Source organism: Palaemon carinicauda, chromosome 20 (genome assembly GCF_036898095.1).
Source record: "Palaemon carinicauda isolate YSFRI2023 chromosome 20, ASM3689809v2, whole genome shotgun sequence".
NCBI lineage: Eukaryota > Metazoa > Arthropoda > Malacostraca > Decapoda > Palaemonidae > Palaemon > Palaemon carinicauda.
In genome coordinates this window covers 87,693,942-87,704,055 of record NC_090744.1, presented here as the reverse complement: position 1 = coordinate 87,704,055, position 10,114 = coordinate 87,693,942, and positions in this window count along the sequence as shown.

The window sequence follows — 10,114 nt, the reverse complement described above, 5'->3', positions numbered from 1 at the left end:
CATAACAAATTGCGATCTTGCCAGGATATTCTACACGTCGTGTATGTACAGCAATTTTCCTAATTGCTTCTATTATCGAATATATGCGTATTTTTTAAATGTATTATTCGAGCGAAGTAGTGTGAAATGTGTTTTCATTTTAGTTGACTATTAACGGCTGTTCTGTATTATTGATTTTTTGCGACCAAAATACTTTAAAGTTAAGTGAAGTGTAAAGTTTAATATTTAAATTTTGTTTTGAATAGTAAAGTTTATTGTAATTATGGAGCCCTTTGATTTGAATGAATTTGTTAGTGAACCCTCTGTTGGTTATTTGCGTTCGCATATGATACGTAAAGAGGACTGGTTATCTATTGTGCGTAAATTTGAATTTGTTAGAGATGTTAAGAAAACGTGGCGTAAATCCCAAGTCAAGCATTTGGTAATAAATAAATTGTTTGATAATGATATATTAACTAAAGAAGCGTTTGATCTTTGTGATGAAATGAGTTCGGTGTTAGAGGTAAAGAGGTTAGAGTTGTAGTATGCCGAGAGATGTGAAGAACGAGACTGAAAAGAGAGGTCAGAACGAGACTGAAAATTGAGGTCAGAACGTGAAGAGCGTGAATATGAGTTTAAGTTAGAACAACTTAAGATTAAATGCAAAATTGATGGTGTAGCTTTGTTAGAAGATAGTAACACTAATGTAATTAAGTATTCAAAGATGATTCCTTCCTTTGACGAAAACTCACCTAAAGAATTTTTTGCTTTATTTGAGAAGCTGGCAGATAGTTTAGAGTTGCCTAAGGTAATATGGCCAATTCTTAGTCAACCTGCTTTAAAGGGTAAAGGTTGGTCTGCCTTTCTACTTTTACGTTAGAAGAAGGTAAGGATTATGATTTTATTAAAGAATCTATCTTGCGTGTGTACGAACTCACCCCGGAATATTACCGCTTAAAGTTCCGTAAATATCGTAAATTTGACAACCAGTCTTATGTTGAATATTCCCATAATATTGTGCGTATGCATGATAAATGGTTAAAGTCTGCTCGTGTTTCGAGCAGGGATGAATATAGAGAACTAATATTAGTAGAACAATTTATAAGAGGTATACCCATTGATACGCAGAGGTATTTATTTGAGAAAGAAGTAACTACTCTTCAAAGAGCAACTGTACTTACTGAAAACTTTAGGTTATTAAGACCTCGCAATTCAGGTAACTAATCCAGGAAGATGCGTAGTAAGTCACCTCTAAACTCACCACCAACAAGTCCTTATAAATTATTTGTTAAATCTCTTGGCTCTGGTGCTAGTTCAAGCCTAACTTGTTATTAGTGTGGTGAGGTCGGTCATGTGAAAGCTAGATGTCCCAAACATTCTAAGAAGAATGAAAGAGAGTAAAGGAGAGGAATCTAATTTCTCTTGTTGTGATATAAATGCTGAGTCAGCTGGTGGTGTTGATGGTTTCAAACCATTCTGCTTTGACGGCGTTTTGGTTACTGGTGATGAACATAGTAAGGGTGTTGTTGTAAAGCTAATGCGGGACACCGGTTCATCGCAGAGTTTAGTTGTTAGAGGGGCAGTACCTGGGTTAGAAGACTGTCTTACCAATGATAAAGTAATAGTTATGAGCATAGGTGTTTTGACTTCTTTGCCTCGGGCTAGAGTGCATTTGGATTGTGGCATATTCACGAGTGATATCATTGTGGGTATTGTTGAGTTTCTTCCAATTCCTGGTGTAGATGTTCTTGTTGGAAATGATGTTGCAGGTAATCGTGTGGTACTGGACACAGTGGTATGTGATACTCCTTTGGAAGTCAGCCCTGTACAGAAGTTGGAGGATGTGGAACATGATTTGTTCCCATCTTGTGTAGTTGAACGCAGCAGAGGTCTGCGTGGTATTGATTTGACCGAATCTGTTCCTAGTATTGATGACCAGTTCAATTCTGTTGAATGTGGTGCTAGGTCTGTAGTTGAGGATGACAAGGTGAGAGATGGAGTATGTTTAGATTTAGGGACAGATTTTGACTACTCTCTCTATAGTTTGTTTAATGAATGTGTTCAACCTGATATTCCTACTGTGGCTAGGGAGAATAGTTTTGATACTATGAGTAGGGAAAGTTGTAATGAAAATGTTGGAAAAGTATTGACAACATCATGTAATGAAATCGATGTATATAAAATTAATGTCACTGATTTGAAACATGAACAAATTAACGGTCTCTTTACAGCCTTTGTTTAAGAATGCATTGACAAAGAAGGAGAGTATGGCAGAATCTACATGTTACTACTTAAAAGCTGGAGTGCTAATGAGGAAATATAGAGCAAGTACCACAGTGGCAACTGCCTCTTGGGAAGTTAACCCTGGATAGGTACGATGGGTCGTTTGCGACCCCGAGCGTAAAAAAAAAACAGGTTTTTCTCACGTGACTCACCCCCGTGACTGAATTTGTGGGTGATCGACCTGCAGGAGGTGTCTCCCCTACACGCTCTAGTAGTGTCCAGATGTGCATTGCTGTAGCTGTACTCCTTCCCTGATTTCTGAGACGCGTCGGGGTCGAGCGCGACCGAGTTTACCCTTCTAAGGTAGTTTGCATAATTATCAAAGTTATTACGTATTATGAAATTGTCGTAGAATGGTGCAACTTGTATAGGTTATCAGTTGTGGAAAGTCTTGGTGGATTGTTTGGCTACCATGTGCATGATTTTTTTTTTTAGTTAAAATGTCGTTCATCACCACGAGGACCATTTTACCGCGAGTGCCCCTTTTTCATTTTTTTTCATTTTTTTGCCAAGTCATTTTTCCGTAAGATATTGCCAAATAGGGTCGTAAAACTTTTGCTTGTTTAGTGTTGGAAAGTGTTTCTAGATGATCTGGCTACCCATGCATGACTTTGTTTTTGTCAGATACGACGTAGTTATTGGTATATTGGGTATTTAACTGCGGTTACCAATTTCTGTTTTTTTTCAATATTTGTAAAAATTACTACGTAGTAAGGAATTGCCGTATATTATTCATTTTTTTTTCATGTTTATGTGTTAGAAAGTGTGCCTTGATGGTTGGGCTAACACGTGCATGTCTTTTTTTTTATCTGAGATGCCGTATATTAGAATGTCGGGCATTTTACCGCGAGTGTCCCTTTTTTATTTTTTTTCATTTTTTTGCCAAGTCATTTTTCCGTAAGATATTGCGAAATAGTATCGTAAAACTTTTGCTTTTTTTAGTGTTGGAAAGTGTGTCTAGATGATCTGGCTACCCATGCGTGATTTTGTTTTTGTCAGATACGACGTAGTTATTGGTATATTGGGTATTTAACTGCGGTTGCCAATTTCTGTTTTTTTTCAATATTTGTAAAAATTTACTACGTAGTAAGGAATTGCCGTATATCATTGATTTTTTTTTTTTCATGTTTATGTGTTAGAAAATGTGCCTTGATGGTTGGGCTAACACGTGCATGTCTTTTTTTTTTTATCTGAGATGCCGTATATTAGAATGTTGGGCATTTTTCCGCGAGTGCCCCTTTTTATTTGTTTTGCATTTTTTTGCTTAGTCATGTTACCGTAAGGAATTGGCAAGTAGTGTCGCAAAACTTATATTTTTATAGTGTTTGAAAGTGTTTCTAGATGATCTGGCTACCCATGCCTATTTTTTTTTTTAGCCAGATATGGCGTATATATAAGTATGTGTTCGATTTTCCTGTGATTGCTATTTTTTCGTTTTTTCCCATTTCTTTCAAAATTACTACGTACTAAGGAACTATCACAGAGTAATATTTCATTTATATGTTTATTTGTCGGAAAATGTGCCTTGATGGTTTGCCTAGCACGTGGCTGAAATTTTTTTTTTTCTGAAATGCCGTATATTAAAATGTTAGCCATTTTTCCGCGAGTGCCCCTTTTTATTTGTTTTGCATTTTTTTGCTTAGTCATGTTACCGTAAGGAATTGGCAAGTAGTGTCGCAAAACTTATATTTTTATAGTGTTGGAAAGTGTTTCTAGATGATCTGGCTACTCATGCCTATCTTTTTTTTAGCCAAGGTCACAAATGAGAAAAACCTCTATATCACGTAATCAGCCATAAGTTTGAATGTCGTTGTTACAGAGACTTCTTTTTTGGTTCATATTAGAGTATATAAAAATTCACAATTATCAATACATGTCAAGGTCAAGATTGAGTCCAAGGTCAAGGTCAAGCTAAAGGTCAAATTCCATTCATCAACCATACGACCACAATTTTAATCGTAAAGTAGTGAAACTTGCAGAGGTTTTTAACTTTTATGTAACGATCTAGAAAGGATTAAATTTTGGAAGGTCAAAAGGTCAAGGTCACGGCTGAGCAATTTTTCCATATTACGTAATCAGCCATTAGTTTGGACATCCTTGTTGCAGACTTCAAACTTGGCTCATATTTGAGTGTATGAAAACCTACGCCATTTAATACAAGTTAAGCTCAAAGGTCAAGGTCAAGCAAAAGGTCGAGAAATAAACTGCCCCGGCGAAGGTCTGCGCTCTACTGAGCGCCCTTCTAGTTAACTGTGTCATGAGACATTACCACATCCTTTTCATCTCACATTATTTTATTGGAAAGACCTTATAAAATACCCTCTGAATTCATTACAAAAGGTAAATTGAATCATCACTTCTTGCATTTCTGCTTTTAATTTTCCCTAATGAGACTTGGTGATAAGTGAAATAAATTTCCACGCGAATGTGTTATTTACGATGTAATCTGTGAGGCACAGCGGGAAATGACTCGACCCAGAGTAAAGATGAATAGTTTATTTGCCTTCAAGAATGAATGTTCGGTCTGGAGACAAACAGACAGACAGACGAATGGAGGTTTTATACTATCATCTTGCAACTTAAATCCTAGCTCTGGTTATTGTGTATTTTTTCATGATATTTGAATATATTGTTGAATTCCTAACTCTGTTTTTATATTATTCATTTGCTATTCACTTTGCAAACAGTTTTTTTTTTTTCGGAAGGAAATTTATATGTATACACATAATATCTATCTATCTATCTATCTATCTATCTATCTATCTATATATAATATATACATATATTATTATTATTATTATTATTATTATTATTATTATTATTATTATTAGTTAAGTTACAACCCTAGCTGGAAAAGCAAGATACTATGAACCCAGAGGCTCAAACAGGGAAAATAGCCAGTGAGGAAAGGAAAAAAGGAGAATATTTGAAGAAGAGTAACAACATTAAAATAAATATTTCCTATAGAAACTATAAAACTTTAACAAAACAAGCGGAAGAAAAATAAGATAGAATAGTGTGCTCGAGTGTACCCTCAAGACAGTGGAAGACCATAGTACAGAGGCTATGGCACTGCCCAAGACAAGAGAACAATGGTTTGATTTTGGAGTGTCCTTCTAGAAGTGCTGCTTACCATAGCTAAAGTGGAATAATGAATTCATAAGTCTTTGACGGCCGATATTCATTTTGATTATGATATTAATGAGACAGAACGTTTAGTCATAATAAGGGAAAAACTGCTGACGTTTGTGATTGAAAATAAAGAGAAACTGTAAACAAATGTAGGAAAAACATTTGAAAAAGGGGCATAGAGTAAAAAAATTATTTGTTCAACGAAATTCTTTCCAAGATTTTCTTCGAGATTTTTTAGTTTTGGCTGGGCGGAAGTAGTGTATCTATTTACAAATATCAATACAACTAAAGGAGTAAAGTATACAATTGCTGAATAAATTCGCAACGTCGGGAAATATTGCATTTATCTTAAAAACTCTTTCCATCTTTTATTGCAAATATATACAAATCCATTATTTTCCCTGAGATAATGTTTCATTCCATATGCATGCTTATCCATTATCGTCCCTGATTTAATGATCCATTTCATAAGCATGCACCTTCATTATCGTCCCTAATTTCAATTTCCATTCCACATATATGCATATCCATCCTCATCCATGATTTAAAGTTTCATTTCACATATTACACATCTAATATTACCCCTGATTTAATGTTTCATTTCACATACATGCACATCTTTTATCGTCCCTTACTTATTGTTTCATTTCACATACATGCACATCTTTTATCGTCCCTTATTTAATGTTTCATTTCACATACATGCACATCAATTATCGTCCCCAATTTAATGTTTCATTTCACATACATGCTCATTCAATGTCGATCCTGATTTAATGTTTCATTTCATATACATACACATCAATTATCGTCCCTGAATTAATTTCTCATTGCACATACATACTCATCAATTATGATCCCTGGGTTACTGTTTCATTTCACATGCATGCACATCCATTAGAGTCACTGATTTAAAGTTTCATTTCACATATCTGCACATCCATTAAATTCCCTGATTTAACGTTTCATTTCACATACATGCTGATCTCTTACCGTCCATGATTTAATGTTTCTTTTCGCATATATGCACATCCATTATCCTCTGATCCAATGTTTCATTCCAGTAACATGCTCATCTATTATCGCCCTTGAGTTAATGTTTCATTTCACATGCATGTTCGTGTATTAGAGTCCTTAATTAAATGTTTCATTTCATATACATGCTGATTCATTGCCATTCCTGATTTAATGTTTCTTTTCTCATAAATGCACATCCATAATTGTCCCTGATTTAACGTTTCATTTCACATATATGTACGTTCATTATTGTCCTTGATTTCATGTTCCATTTCACATAAAAGCACATCCATTATCGTCCCGGTTTTAAAATTTCATTTCACATACATGCACATTCATATCGTCCTTAATATAGAGTTACATTTTATATACATGCACATCCATTATCATACCAGTTTCAATGTTTCATTTCACATACATGCACAATAATTATTGTCCTTGATTTAATGTTTCATTTCACATGCATGCACATCCATTATCCTCCCTGTTTTAATGTTTCATTTCACATATATGCACATTCACTATCGTCCCTGATTCAATGTTTCATTTAACATACATGCTTATCCATTATCATCGCTGGGTTGATGTTTCATTTCACAAGCACGCACATCAATTATCGTTCTTGATTTGATGTTTCATTTCACATACATGCTGATCCATTAACTTACCGGTTTTAATGTTTCCTTTCACATATATGCATGCACACACACACACACACACATATATATATATATATATATATATATATATATATATATATATATATATATACATACATATATGAAGATATATCGACTTCTTATGGAGATGTGGAGATATCTTTAAAAAATATAACACTCAACTTACATATGTTTTGGGTAATTTCATAAGAAGAGAAGAGAATCGGCATAAGTTAAATTTGGAGTAGGCACAAAAATTGACAGAGAAGATATGGTTGTAGCAATTGTTGCAAGAAATAACTTAAAAATAATGAATACCGTTCTTTATAAAATGGAGCATTGAATATAGACATGGAGAAGCTCAGATAGAGAAACGGAAACCGAAATAGATTTTATTTTCAGTGAAAAAGATAAACTAGTCAAAGATATAACTGAGTTAAACATGTCAAAGTCAAACGACCATAAAATGGTGAGAAATGAAATTGAGAAAGAAAACTAATGTAAAAATATAAAATAAATACTCCTGCAGTAGGAGGAAATCTTATAAGTTTTAATACTAATACAAACTAGGTGCTCCCACCTACATGATCAAATGGAAGCAAGTAAAGAATAAATGAATAGTAAATTAAATTTCTTTTATTGGAATCCGTACAAAAGATAGGAGGAAATTTATCAAAAAAGACTAAAATCTAATCAAGAAAATAATGGAAATGAGGGTAACATCCAAGAGATATGGAATAAAATTTGCAGAATGAATATTTACTTTTAAACAATAGATTTTCCTTTTATAAATTAAAGATTATGTAAATCTATTTATAATCAATTTAACCTTGCTGTGAAATTGTCTTCTTTTTCCAATACAAACGTATGTAATATATATATATATATATATATATATATATATATATATATATATATATATATATATATATATATATATATATATATATATATATATATATATATGTCTGTATCATCATCATCATCTCTTACCCCTAATAACGCAAAGGGCCTTGGTTTGATTTCGCCTGTCATCTCTAGATTGAGCTTTCAAATAAATAGTTTTCCATTCATCATCTCATACTTCATGCTTCATAGCTCTGAGCCATGTAGGCCTGGGTTTTTCAAATATTCTAGTGCCTTATGGAGCCCAGTTCAAAGTTCGGTAAACTAATCTCTCTTAGGTAGTGCGAAGAGAATGCCCAAACCATCTACATCTACCCCTCACCATGATCTCATCCATATATGGCACTTGAGTACTCTCTCATAGTTTCATTTCTAATCCTGTCCTGCCATTCAACTCTCAATATTTTTCTGAAGGCTTTATTCTCCTATTTACAAAATCTGTTGGATACCATTTCATCGTGATACCACGACTCATGTCCATACTTTACTTACTTTGATGACTGCTTTTCCCGTCCCATACTGCAAGGGAACCCCTATCTCTACAGGACCTCCACTGTCGCTTTATCTTATTCGTTCAGAGTATTTAACGTTTTATGTTTCATATTCTTCATTTATTGTTAAATCGTCACTGTCAAAAGACTCATGAAATAAGAAAGTTTTCAGTTTCACTCATTCGAATGTTTCGTGGGGGCTTATTATATAGTCTCGGGGCCGCATATATAAAGGCTCTGGGGCCTACAGTAGACATATATCTAGGTTCCAATAGTTTGAAGCCATCTATAACTATTCTCGTGTGGACACGATTTGTTGGCTGCGCAATATGTAGCAATTCTCTTATTTAGGACGACCGATTCTGATAACTTGGTGGTTTATTATACATATTTTAAATTCAATTCTCGCTTTGATCGGCAGCCAGTGTAAATCGATTAGTATAGGGGTGATCCTTTCTCTAGGTGGGACACCTTTTATCAGTCTTGCTCCTCTATTTATTGTTTTGTAATTTCTTAAGTTGCACTTTTGGTAAATTGTAGTAGATAGAGTTACAGTTGTCAATCCTGGTAATAACACAGTTTATCACAAGTTTCTTTACAGAATTTTCATCCAGGTACTTTTTCATAAACGCAATATTTCTTAGATGATGACCAGCAGTTTTTATTACATTATTTACTTGGGCGTTTAGAGATAATGTTACAGTCAAGAATTACACCTAGATCTCGAACTTTATTAGATATCGGCACCAAGTCATTATTTATGTTTATTGAATATCACCTAGGTTTCTCACGCTGTTTCTCTTACATACCACCATGAATTCAGTTTTGTTCTCATTTAATTTTAGTTGTTTAAATGTCATCCATTCTCTAACGCTATCAAGGATTCGGTTTAGAATTTCAGTAGTGTCATATATATCATTTATGGCGAAGTAAAATTGTGTGTCATCTGCAAAGAGTTTAAACTAAGATCTCATATATAGCCTGATTTTTATATGCAATTTTCCAAATTTTACTTAAACTAGATTGCCTGATTAGCCTTTTGCAATCTTTAATCAAACTCAAATTCTAAAGATCATGTATTAGCGATAATAGTTTCTAAATATTTAAATGATTCCACCTCATTAATGCTTTCTCCTTTCAATATTTCATCTTCCATTGCATATTTCGTTCTCATCATCTCTGCCTTTCTTCGATTTATTTTGAGGCCAATCTCATTTTTATATTTCAAGCCCTCTGGTAAGCAAACTTTGCAAGTCTTGTGGTGTTAATGAGGACAGCGTCATCAGCATACTCTAGGTCAGCTAAATTCCTGTTACCAATCCAGTCCAATCCTTCTCCACCATCCCAGCGGTTCTATGCATTATAAAATCCATGTGGAGGATAAACAACATAGGTGACAACACATTCCCTTGGAGTACTCCACTGTTCACTGGAAATTCATTTGATAGGAATCCACTGATATTATCTTTGCACTTGCTATGCTCGTAAACAGACTTAATCAAATTTGCATATTTAGGAAGAACTTCATAATAACGCAGGACTCTCCACATAATTGGCTGGTGCACACTATCAAAGGCTTTTTCATAATCTACAAATTAACAACCTATGTGGATTTCTATATTTTACACATTGCTGTATCATTGGTCA